This window comes from Myotis yumanensis, unplaced genomic scaffold, assembly GCF_028538775.1.
Source record: "Myotis yumanensis isolate MYYU_CA2020_CCGP unplaced genomic scaffold, mMyoYum1.0.hap1 SCAF_22, whole genome shotgun sequence".
Classification (NCBI taxonomy): Eukaryota; Metazoa; Chordata; class Mammalia; order Chiroptera; family Vespertilionidae; genus Myotis; species Myotis yumanensis.
In genome coordinates this window covers 6,393,570-6,406,591 of record NW_027223773.1, presented here as the reverse complement: position 1 = coordinate 6,406,591, position 13,022 = coordinate 6,393,570, and positions in this window count along the sequence as shown.

Here is a 13,022-nt window from a genome sequence, read left to right as displayed (position 1 = left end):
GCCAGGTCCCAGTTCCCTCGTGGGGGACAGCCCTTCTTCTGTGTCTCTCCCACAGGCGAAGGGGGCTGGGCTGAGACCCCGAGGCAGGCAGGGCGAGGCGGGGCCCTGAGAGAGGCCCCTTCCAGAACAGAGGGTGGGAAGGGGCTCCCAGCTCAGGGTGAGCCCAGGGCCCCGGGGCAGCCCACAGAGGAGAGACAGGACTTGTGCTGCTCAGAGAAGCGATTCCGGGGGCAGACAGGCACCCGGGTGACGGAGGGCTGCCCTGTGTCCACATCTCATCACTGTCGGCCGGGGACTCCCTCCCGTCTGAGCCGGGCCACACCCGGAGGGGCCTTGCGGGACCCCAGGGAGGGCTCCCCGGGCCCTGCTCAGAGCCTCTGCGCCCGGATCTTCCCAGAGCCCCCCTGCTCGCCGCCGCCTCCTCCCGGGGAAGGGAAACATGGCCTGTGCGTGTGCTTTCGGGAGTGATTGCAGGGTTTGCTTCCTGGCTTTGCGACTGGGTGTTTCTCTCCTCAAACAAAACGTGGAGGCTCCTAGGCGGCAGCCCCGCCCGGCTCCTGCGGCCCCTGTGGGATCCGTGGCGGGATTTCTGTGGCCAGGCCCGGCTATTTCCAGCCTCGGGAAAGGGTGGCAGCCCCGTGTCAAGGCCATCCTTGTGGGACGTGGCCGAGCATTGCCCGTGACACTCACAGGCGGCCTTTGTACGGCCAGAGCTCGTGGGTGCCCGTGGCCATTGGCAGAGGCCCCGGGGGTGGCACTGAGGCCTGGGGGCGGCGGGCGTGGAGGAAGGGGTGGTGTCGGTAGAAAGCTGTGACATCCAGGTTGCTCAGTAAACACCATGCAGGTGGACAGCGGATGAAGTCTGACGCTGAGAGGGTGGTGGGACACTTGACGGGGAATCCCACCGGACAGGGGTCCCAGAGGGGCTGAGCCTGATCCCAGCAGGGGACTCGCAGGGCCCAGGGGAGGTGCCCCAGGCCCCTCCTGTTCTGTCCTCAGGCCTGAGATTAGCGGGAGGTGAGTGAGAGCAAAGGTGTGGAATTAAAGAGGGCATCACTCCCTAACCCGGAACCTCACCCTCACCCTCTCCCTCAGCCTGACCCTGACCTTGGCCTGCAGGTGGGGCCTGGGCAGACCCTGCAGCCGCACCTCGGTGTCCCCAGCACAGCACGGGTGGGTGAGTGCGTGGACTCTGGCTGGGGTGGGGTCTCAGCCCCGGTTCTAGGTCAGTGACGGCGAACCTATGACACGCGTGTCAGAGGTGACACGCGAACTCATTTTTTTGGTTGATTTTTCTTTGTTCAATGGCATTTATTTTTTTTTCAACATTATTTTTTATTTTATTTTATTTTTTTTATTGCTTAAAACATTACAAAGGGTATTACATATGTGTCCTTTTTTTCCCCCGCCCTTGACAATACCCCGGCTTCCTCTGCCCCCCAGTGTCTTATGTCCATTGGTTATGCTCATATGCATGCATATAAGTCCTTCGGTTGATCTCTTACTCCCCTCCCTCCTGCCCCCCAACCCTCCCTGACCTTCCCGCTGCAGTTTGACAATCTGTGTGAGGCAGCTCTGCCTCTGTATCTATTATTGTTCAAAAGATAATAATGGTCTCTATTATCCGTGAATGGGTGAGATCATGTGGTATTTTTCCTTCATTGACTGGCTTATTTCACTTAGCATAATGCTCTCCAGCTCCATCCATGCCGTTGCAAATGGTAGGAGTTCCTTCTTTTTAACAGCAGCATAGTATTCCATCGTGTAGATGTACCACGGTTTTCTAATCCATTCATCTACTGATGGGCACTTAGGCTGTTTCCAGATCCTAGCTATGGTGAATTGTGCTGCTATGAACATTTGGGTGCATATATCCTTTCTGATTGGTGTTTCTGGTTTCTTGGGATATATTCCTAGAAGTGGGATCACAGGGTCAAATGGGAGTTCCATTTCCAGCTTTTTGAGGAAACTCCATACTGCCTTCCATAGTGGCTGCACCAGTCTGCATTCCCACCAGCAGTGCACAAGTGTTCCTTTTTCTCCACATCCTCTCCAGCACTTGTCGTTTGTTGATTTGTTGATGATAGCCAGTCTGACAGGTGTGAGATGGTACCTCATTGTTGTTTTGATTTGCATCTCTCGGATGATTAGTGACTTTGAACATGTTTTCATATGTCTCTTGGCTTTCTGAATGTCCTCTTTTGAAAGATGTCTATTTAGATCCTTTGCCCATTTTTTGGTTGGATTGTTTATCTTCTTTTTGTTAAGTTGTATGAGTTCCCTATAAATTTTGGAGATTAGTCCCTTATCAGATATGACGTTGGCAAATATGTTTTCCCACGCAGTGGGTTTTCTTGTTTTGTTGATGGTTTCTTTTGCTGTGCAGAAGCTTTTTATTTTGATGTAGTCCCATTTGTTCATTTTCTCTTTAGTTTCAAGTGCCCTAGGAGCTGTATCAGTGAAGAAATTCCTACGGCATATGTCTGAGATTTTGTTGCCTTTGGATTCTTCTAGAATTTTTATGGTTTCCTGTCGTACATTTAAGTCCTTTATCCATTTTGAGTTTATTTTTGTGTATGGTGTAAGTTGGTGGTCTAGTTTCATTTTCTTGCATATATCTGTCCAATTTTCCCAACACCATTTATGAAGAGACTATCTTGGCTCCATTGTATGTTCTTGCCTCCTTTGTCAAATATTAATTGAGCATATTGTTTCGGGCCGATTTCTGGGCTCTCTATTCTATTCCATTGATCTATATGTCTGTTCTTGTGCCAGTACCAGGCAGTTTTGAGAACAGTGGCTTTGTAATACAGCTTGATATCTGGTATTGAGATCCCACCTACTTTGTTCATTCTCAGGATTGCTGCAGCTATTCGGGGTCTTTTTTTATTCCAGATAAATTTTTGGAGAGTTCGTTCTAGATCTGTGAAGTATGCCGTTGGTATTTTAATGGGAAGTGCGTTGAATTTATAGATTGCTTTGGGTAGTATGGACATTTTAATGATGTTGATTTTACCAATCCATGAACACGGTATGTTCTTCCATCTGTTTATGTCTTCCTCTATCTCTTTTTTCAACGTCCTGTAGTTTTCTGAGTAGAGGTCTTTTACCTCTTTAGTTAAGCTTATTCCTAGGTAGCTTAATTTTTTTGGTGCGATGGTAAATGGGATTGTTTTTATAATCTCTCTTTCTGAAAGTTCACTATTGGTGTATAGAAATGCCTCAGATTTCTTGGCATTAATTTTGTATCCTGCTACTTTGCCAAATTCATGTATTAAGTCTAGTAGTTTTTTGACGGAGTCTCTAGGGTTTTGTATGTATAATATCATGTCGTCTGCAAATAAGGACAGTTTTATTTTCTCTTTTCCAATTTGGATGCCTTTTATTTCTTCTTCTTGTCTAATTGCAATAGCTAATACTTCCCGGACTATGTTGAACAGGAGTGGTGAGAGTGGGCATCCTTGTCTTGTTCCTGTTCTTAGGGGAAATGGTGTTAGTTTTTGACCATTGAGTATGATGTTGGCTGTGGGTTTGTCATATATGACTTTTATTATGTTGAGGTATGATCCTTCTATTCCCACCTTGCTGAGAGTTTTTATCAAAAATGGGTGTTGGATTTTGTCAAATGCTTTTTCTGCATCAATTGATATGACCATGTGGATTTTTCTTTCAATTTGTTGATGTGATGTATCACGTTTATTGATTTGCGGATATTGTACCATCCTTGCATCCCTGGGATAAATCCTACTTGGTCATGGTGTATGATCTTTCTGATGTACTGCTGGATCCGATTTGCTAAGATTTTGTTGAGGATTTTGGCATCTATGTTCATGAGGGATATTGGCCTGTAATTCTCTTTCATTGTGTTGTCTTTACCTGGTTTTGGTATTAGGGTGATGCTGGCTTCATAGAATGAGCTTGGAAGTGTTCCTTCCTCTTGAATTTTTTGTAGTAGTCTGAGGAGGGTAGGTTTTAGTTCTTCCTTGAATGTTTGGTAAAACTCCTCTGTGAAGCCGTCTGGTCCTGGGCTTTTGTTTGCTGGAAGCTTTTTGATGACTGCTTCAATTTCTTCCATAGTTATTGGCCTATTGAGATTTTTAGATTATTCCTGATTGAGTTTTGGAATGTTGTATTTTTCTAGGAATTTGTCCATTTCCTCCAGGTTGTATAGTTTGTTGGAGTAGAGCTGTCCATAGTATTTTTTAACAATCATTTGTATTTCTGTGGGGTCTGTTGTTATGTCGCCTCTATCGTTTCTGATTTTGTTTACTTGGGTCCTCTCTCTTTGCTTCTTGGTGAGCCTGGCTAGAGGTTTGTCAATCTTGTTTATCCTTTCAAAGAACCAGCTCTTGGTTTCATTGATTTTCTGTATTGTTTTTTTGGTCTCTATGTCATTTATTTCTGCTCTAATCTTTATTATCTCCTTCCTTCTGCTCACTCTGGGGTTTTCTTGTTGCTCTCTTTCTAATTCTTTGAGTTGTAGAGTTAGATGATTTACTACCATTTTTTCTTGCTTTTTGAGATAGGCCTGTAGAGCTATAAACTTCCCTCTCAGGACTGCTTTCATTGTGTCCCATAGGTTTTGGATTGTTGTGTTTTCATTGTCATTAGTTTCCAGGATGCTTTAATTTCTTTGATCTCATTGGTAACCCAATCAATATTTAATAACATGCTATTCAGCTTCCAAGTGTTCGAGTATTTTGGGTTGATTTTTTTGTAGTTCATTTCTAATATTATGCCATCATGATCTGAGAAGATGCTTGGTATGATTTCAATCTTCTTGAATTTGGGGAGACTTTGTGACCCAATATGTGGTCTATTTTTGAATGTGTCTTATGAGCCCTTGAGTAGAATGTATATTCCGTGGCTTTGGGGTGAAGTGTTCTGAAGATGTCAATTAAGTCCATCTGATCAAGTGAGTCATTTAGGGTTGCTGTTTCTTTGCTGATTTTTTGTCTAGAGGATTTATCCAGAGATGTCAGTGGTGTATTAAAGTCCCCTACTATGATTGTATTGTTGTCAATCTCTCCTTTGATATCTTCCAGGAGTTTTTTTATGTATTTGGATGCTCCTGCATTGGGTGCATAAATGTTTACCAGGGTTATATCTTCTTGTTGTATTGATCCCTTTAGTATTATGAAGTGGCCTTCCTTATCTCTGGTTATGACCTTCACTTTGAGGTCTATTTTGTCTGATATAAGTATTGCTACCCCAGCTTTCTTTTCCTTTCCATTTGCCTGGAAGATATTTTTCCATCCCTTCACTTTCAGTCTGTGTGAGTCCCTTCTAATGAGGTGGGTCTCTTGTAGACAGCAAATGTATGGGTCATGTTTTTTTATCCATTCAGCCACCCGATGTCTTTTGGTTGGAGCATTTAGTCCGTTTACGTTTAAAGTTATTATTGAAAGGTACTTGTTTGTAGACATTTCTTTTTTTGTGTGTGGCTGTTTTCTTTCTGAGCTTTTTATTTGTTCTTTTTACACCAGTCCCTTTAGCATTTCTTGCATTGCTGGCTTGGTGGTGATAAACTCCCTTAGACTTTTTTTGTCTGTGAAGCTTCTTATTTCCCCTTCCAATTTAAATGATAGCCTTGCTGGATAGAGTATTCTTGGATTCAGTCCTTTGCTTTACATCACTTTGTAAATTTCTGTCCATTCTTTTCTGGCCTGATGTGTTTCTGTTGAGAAATCATTTGATAGTCTAATGGGAGATCCCTTGTATGTAACTTTCCATCTCTCTCTTGCAGCTTTTAAGATTCTCTTTGTCCTGAACACTTGCCATGGTAATTATGATGTGTCTTGGTGTGGGTCTTTTCAGGTTCACCTTGTTTGGGACTCTCTGTGCTTGTGTGACTTTTTTCTTCCCCACCTCAGGGAAGTTTTCTGATATTATTTCTTCGAATAGGTTTTCTAATCCTTGTTCCTCTTTCGGTTGTTCTGGCACCCCTATTATTCGTATGTTGTTTTGCTTCATGTTGTCCCAAAGCTCCCTTAGGCTCTCCTCCTGTCTTTTAATTTTTTTCTCCAATTGCAGTACAGTTTGGGTGTGTTTTGCTTCCTTGTCTTCTAATTCACTAATTCGGTCCTCCGCTTCTCCTAGTCTACTGTTGATGCTTTCAATGGTGTTTTTTATTGCAGCTATATCGCTCTTCATTTCTTGCTGGGTCTTACATAAGTTATTGATTTTTTCATCTGTTTCTTATTGCTTCTTGCATAAGTAGTTGATTTTTTCATCTGTTTCTTCTTGCTTCTTGAATAAGTTGTTGACTTTTTCCTCTGTCCGGTGTATGCACTCTAGGACCCTTATTCTGAATTCTTTTTGTCATGTTGCATGCCTCTGTATCACTTAGCTGCTTTTCTGGCGAGTCCTCCTTTTCTTTCCTTTGGGGGTTTCTTTGCCTACCCATGTTTGATCTTGCTGACATATGTAGATGTTGAGTCGTTCAGTGGCTGCTCCCTGGGTGGCAGGGGCTCCTTGGGTTGTGGTTGCTGCTCGGACGGTTGTGGTAGCAGCTGCTTCCCAGTTGGCAGCAGCTCCTCTGGTGGGTGCTGTTCACAGCTGTGGTGGCTCTTCTGGCTGGTGGGGGGAGGCTTCACATACAGCTGCTGTTCCTCAGACAGAGGGTGTGGTGATCAGGAGGCTGCGGTGATCAGGGGGCTGCTGTTGCTTGGATCTGCTGTGTTGATTTAAAGGCACAAAATACCGGCATTTAAATATATAAAGTAAATATCAAAAATATAAGTCTTTGTTTTACTATGGTTGCAAAGATAAAAAAATTTCTCTATGTGACACGGCACCAGAGTTAAGTTAGGGTTTTTCAAAATGCTGACAGGCCGAGCTCAAAAGGTTCGTCATCACTGTTCTAGGTCCACAGGGGTGACCCTGAGAAGGTCCAAATGCCACTCAGATGTCTCCCCATGGAAAGAAAGAACGAGAGGCTTTTGAAAAATTGTAGCCATTTTCCCGAGACGCCTCTTCTTGAAGTCAGGTGGGGGCCCAGGGACCCTGAGGGTTGGTCCCCCTAACACTCTTGTCTCCTGCCTGGGTTGCGGGGGGGGGGGGGGCGGGGGGGGGGAGGGGGAAGCAGAGGCTCACCTGTCTGTCTCCCCACCTTCCCCCCACCACGTGCCCAGAGGCTGTGGTTGTTCCTGGTGGGTTTTGACAGGAGCCTCCTGGCCTGGGTCAAGCTTGAGAAGGTCAGGGGTTAATTCTGCCCCAAGGCAGGCTTTGTGCCTGGTGTCCAGGCAGGAATTCAGAGTATGTGGAGGGCTCTCCAGTGGAAGGAGGCCCCAGGCCACAGTGGACATAGGACTTGCCCTGCTCACCAAGACCAGGGGCCCCCACGCTGACTGGCAGGGCACAGGTCTCAGCGTTGTCTCCCACCAACACCTGCTTTTCGGCCCCCCCTTGGGAGAGGCGGGCCTCGCGGGGCATTCCATGCAGAACAGGGCCCCTTGGGAAGGGAACTTGGGGTCCTGCGCCCACTGAGCAAGATGTAGAGCAAGCATGTCAAACTCATAGGCCGACACGGGCCAAATAAAAAAGGTGTAAGCGTATGTGGGCTGCAAAAAACCCCCCAAAGCTTCCATTTTTATAGAAATGCAGGTTTATTTCGGTAGAGACATGCTGAATACTAAGGGCTGAAATAAATGAGTCATCAACATAAAATAATACAACTGTTTAATAAATATTAATATTTTTTCTTGAACATGAACTTACCAGACACTGAATAACTGCACAAATGAATAAGTGTTACGCAAATGAACCTATTTTTCCTGTTCTCCGAAAGCGAAATATTTCCTGTTGCGCACACCAAATGAATGACGTGGCCATCGGCTGCTAAAATATTTGCTGCGAGTATTACTGGAGAGAAATGGTGCACCTGAGTGTAAGGTGCATTAGGGAAATGAATGCGACACGATTAGATTATAGTCATCAGTCATTAGTGAACGTTGTAGTTCGTTAATAATGATGTATAACAAGACATTGTAAAACTTAAGTTACGAAATTTTTATTGAAACGTTTCTTGCATACCGTTATATTGGCTGGGCCACAAATATATTCGTTGTGGGCCGCATGGGCCGCGAGTTTGACATGCTTGCTGTAGATCCTATAAGGCAGGTCCCCTCTCTAGGCTGGAACATGCCGTTGGTCCTCCCTGTGGGAAGGACATGGCCAGGGAGGGGCCTCTGTAGTGTGGCTGTCAGAGCAGAACCCCTGTTTTCTTTCTTTAAAAAAAAATTGATTTCAGAGAGGAAGGGAGAGGGCGAGAGAGAGAGAGAGAAACATCAATGATGAGAGAGAATCATGGATCGGCTGCCTCCTGCATGCCCCCTACTGGGAATTGAGCCCACAACCCGGGCATCAAACCTTTACCAGGAATCGAACCTGGGACCTTTCAGTCTGCAGGCCAACGCTCTATCCACTGAGCCAAACCAGCTCGGGCGGGAACTCCCACTTTCTAAGGTGGTGGGGTCTGGACCTCATTTGTCACAGAGAGAAAGTAGTTGTGATGTGGACAGTGGCCAATGTCCCTGCAGAGGCTCCCAATCAAGGGACAGGACAGAGCCACCTGTTGAAGACCCATGTCACTCCTAGAACTTCAACTTTCCCCTCTCACCCTTGGCTCAGGGCCATCCTGTGTCACCTGCGGCTGGGCCTTGTGACAGGAGGGACAGAGGAAGGGAGGGTCCCCACCCTCGATCCCCCCTCCCATTCCCCTTTAAACCTGTTTACGCGTCTTCAAACCCGCTGTCCTTTTCCTTCCCCGGGGCCTGGCAGATCTATTTTTGAGGATCTGGGCCGGGACCAGGGCTGGGCGAGGACAGCCACGTCAAACAGAGTTGAGCTTCCTGCCTGGGCCTCCCCGCCGTCCCGAGAAGGGGCCTGGCTCCCTGCCTCCGCGTCTCCCAGAGAGAGAGGGTGGGTGGGTGGGTGCAGCAGGGCCTGAGGGAGGACGGCTCGGTGAGGCCTTGGAAACCTAGAGGAGTTCTGGCCGGGTGGATCGGTGGTTAGAGCATCATCCCATAACCCCAAGGTTGTGGGATCCATCCCCAGTCAGGGCACATACAAGAACCAACCAATGAATGCACGAATAAGTGGAACAACACAGCGATGTTTCTCTCCCTCTTTCCCTCAAAATCAATTTTTAAAAAAAAGAAAAAGAAGCCCGATCTGGATGGCTCAGTGGTTGAGCGTCGACCTAGGAGCCAGGAGGTCAGGGCACACGCCCGGGTTGTGGGCTGGATCCCCAGTGTGGGGCGTGCAGGAGGCAGCCGATTCATGATTCTCTCTCATCATGGATGTTTCTATCTCTCTCTCCCTCTCCCTTCCTCTCCGAAATCAATAAAAATGTATTTTAAAAAAATTAAAAGAGAAAAGAAACTGAGAGGTGGTTTACTCCATCTGCTAAAATGGAAGTATTTTCCCCTGACGTGTAGGGTTCACTTATGACTAGAGCCCAAACAAAAACAGTCGCTGAGCCCAACACCCAATAAAGTCCCCGTGTAGCTGCCCCTCACGTTTCTCCCCGGCCTGGCGGCCCAGGTACACGCTCCCCGGGTGTTTCGTGCGCGCCCCGCCCGAGGCCTCCTCCCCTCTCCGCGGCCTCGTGCCCCTGGCTTTCCCCAAAGCGCAGGCCTCGCCATGCCCGCCTCACGTCAGCGCTGTCCACAGACACCGTGTGTTCCCTGGTCCAAGTTTACCAGCAGGGACTGCTGCTGGGTGTGGGCTTTGAGGCTGAGGCTGAGTCTCTGAGGATCAGAGGCCGTCCTCGCCTGGCTGATCCCGCAGAGAAAGCCAAGGGGTGTAGCCTGAGCTGACTCAGGCTGAGTCTCCTTCATGGGTTCAAATATGTCAGTGTGTAGAGTCATGGACTTGAAATGTCAGAACTGAAAGGGCCGCCCTTGCCGGTCTGGCTCAGTGGATAGAGTGTTGGCCTGTGGACTGAAGGGGCCTGGGTTCGATTCCAGTCAAGGGCTCATGTCCAGGTTGCAGGCTCGATCCCCAGTGCGGGGGGCATGCAGGAGGCAGCCGATCAATGATTCTCTCTCATCATTGATGTTTCTAGCTCTCTCTCCTTCCCCTCTCTCTCTCTCTCCAAAAAAACCCAAAACAAAACAAAAAATTAAACATAGAACAACCAGGCAGTTCTACTTCTGGGGTTATATCTAAAGGAAGTGAAATCGGTGTCTTGAAAAAAAATTTAAAAGCTCCACTCCCGCTCTAGCCGGTTTGGCTCACTGGATAGAGCGTCAGCCTGTGGACTGAAGGGTCTCGGGTTCGATTCCAGTCAAGGGCATGTGCCTTGGTTGCGGGCACATCCCCAGTAGGGGGTGTGCAGGAGGCAGCTGATCGATGCTTCTCTCTCATTGATGTTTCTAACTCTCTATCCCTCGCCCTTCCTCTCTGTAAAAAATCAAAATATATTTTTTAAAAAATCTTTAAAAGCTCCACTCCCACGTTCATGATGGCATTATTTCTAACAGCCCAGATGTGGAGGCAACCTAAGCTGATGGATGGATGGACAAAGGAATGGGGGTGTATATCCACGTGGTCTTGCACACCCTTTCATAGGCTTATTCCTAGAGATCTGAGTCTTCCCGCCTCCTCTCGCCTCACGGTACAACGTTAAGTAGAAGTGGTGACAGCGAGGGTCCTTGTCTTTTCTGTAATAATAATGGTAAGAAAGGGCTTTGACAATGACAGTGCTTCTCTTGTGCAAGGAAAAGTACCGGCACGAGACCCCACACAATCCTGTCTTCTTTGTCCTCAGACAGCAACTGAATCCGCTGTTAGGTGCCGGGGGAGGTGGCCGTGGGCGAGGTGGCCGTGGGGGAGGTGGCCATGGGGGAGGTGGCCATGTCATCCTGGATGTAGCTGGGGAGCTTGTCTCCCAGCAAAGAAGGGAAGGGAAGACAATTGATACTACGGGGTATTTGGGGGACCCGATCCAGGCCCCAGTGTGACTCAAAGGGGTGAGGACGAAGGACAGGGACTGTCAGCTACTTGGCTGATGCCAGATCCAGCCCTGGGTCACTGGTATTCTTTATCAATTATTTTCACTTAAGTTCTTGTTTGGAAACGTGCAAACATGACACAGGAAGCTAACCTCCACCAACCCTGCCTTCTCAGAGGCGCACACCGTGGTCACACGTGGCTTACAGGAATAATGCGGTTTCATTTATAGGGTTTTTTGTACAAGTGGGATGCTATTATTACTTTTTAAATTTTAATATATTTTTATTGATTTCAGAGAGGAAGGGAGAGGGAGAGAGAGAGAGAGAAACATCAACGATGAGAGAATCATGGATCGGCTGCCTCCTGCATGCCTTCTACAGGGGATCGAGCCCACAACCCGGGCCTGTGCCCTGACCGGGAATCGAACCGGTGACCTCCTGGTTCATAGGTCGACGCTCAACCAGTGAGTCAGGCCGGCCAGGCTGGGATGCTATTTTTTGTGTGTGTGTGTGTGCCCTGGCCGGGGGTCAGGATGATGCTCTAACAAACTGAGCGACCGGTCAGGGCGGGGTGGGTGTGAGTGTGACCTGGGCTCAGAGGAGTCCGTGGAAAGGGGGTTCCCAGGGGAAGGAGAAGGGGACAGTACTAGGTGTAAGAAGCAGCACTGGAAATTTTGTGTAAGAAACAGAATTTTCCTTTATGATGATTTTTAAAAAAATCATTTATACCTAGAGATCCTGACGAAGGCCCAGGCACAGGCTTAAGTCAACCTCAGGCAGCTAGTGAGCCGACTCAGAGTCACACACAGAAACTTGTGCCGCTGTTGTCCCTGCAGCAGCATCACTGGATTCCGGGGCACCGAGTGTGGACGAACCAGCTCTGAGCACGGCCCACGCGGACTCCCTGATCACCCCCCGCCCCCAGATGTACCATTTTTTTGGTTCAGGCGTTGGCTGGAATTTTATTTTTCAAGTTCATTATTGCAAACCTCTCTTTCTGTCAAGTGAATAGACAGAGAATTGGAAGTAATTGAATTAAAGGCACTTTTATTGAGTACAAACACAGGCAGACTGATTAACGCAATAGTCTTGTACTCACTGTTTTCAAGCCATTGGGAACATGTTCTCCTTTTCACTAACTTTCGGCTTTTTTTTTAAAGCTCTAAGCCAGGCACTTACCCGTGCTTTGCTCATGAAAAAAAAAAAAATCGCCCATGGAGCCCCTGCAGGGCAGCGTCCAGACACTATCCAGGCCGGCGGGGTCTGTGCACACGTCAGTGCGGACACCCCGCTGGCGTCTGTGCTCGCTCAGCTGCGGTTCCTCGCCATCGCGACGCTGCAGGGTCAGCTCCTGGAGCTACAGGGCGACAAGGAGGGATGAACGTGGGAGAGACCCACAGGGGCCTCCTCTCCGAGATTCTGGCAATCCCACGGTCTGGCTGTCGGCCTCATCTGCCCAGAGACCTGGGTGTCTGCACATCAAGAACGGGTCTGGCCCAGGAGGCAGACTCCCATTAGCCAGACTCACAGAGGCTGATGTATAGACCAGAATAAAACCCTGCATCCCCGAGGGGTCTGCTGGGTTCTCTCCCTGCAGTGAGGCTGCTTGGCGAGGTCAGTGGCAATGAGAAGGCGGTCCTTAAGTTCAGAAGCAGAGCCGGGAGACGTGTACTTGAGTGTTTAATGGTGTCAGGCCAGAGCCATAAGACTTTGAAAAAGCTCTTGATTATGAATTACGCCTGGCAGATTCCCAGGTGGTCCATGGGGCACAGGATGCCCCCCCCCTCCCCGGCCCTGTCCCCTGACCCCAAGCGCCAACAGGGCTGAGGGTGAGACGCCCAGCTCCAAGGTCTGAAATTCTGTGCGTCTTGCCAAGCAGGGAACAGGTCCTTCTGGACCCGGGATTGTTGGAAAGACTCGATTCCTGTAAGTCTGATTCGTGGCTCCCCTGTCACGAGGGGCCTGCCATTAGACGGCTTGGACATCGTTGTCGGGGTCTGGCAGTGGTGAATGGGTGTCACCCAGACAGCTGTGGTTCTGGGAGTGACGGGAAGTTCTTCCTAC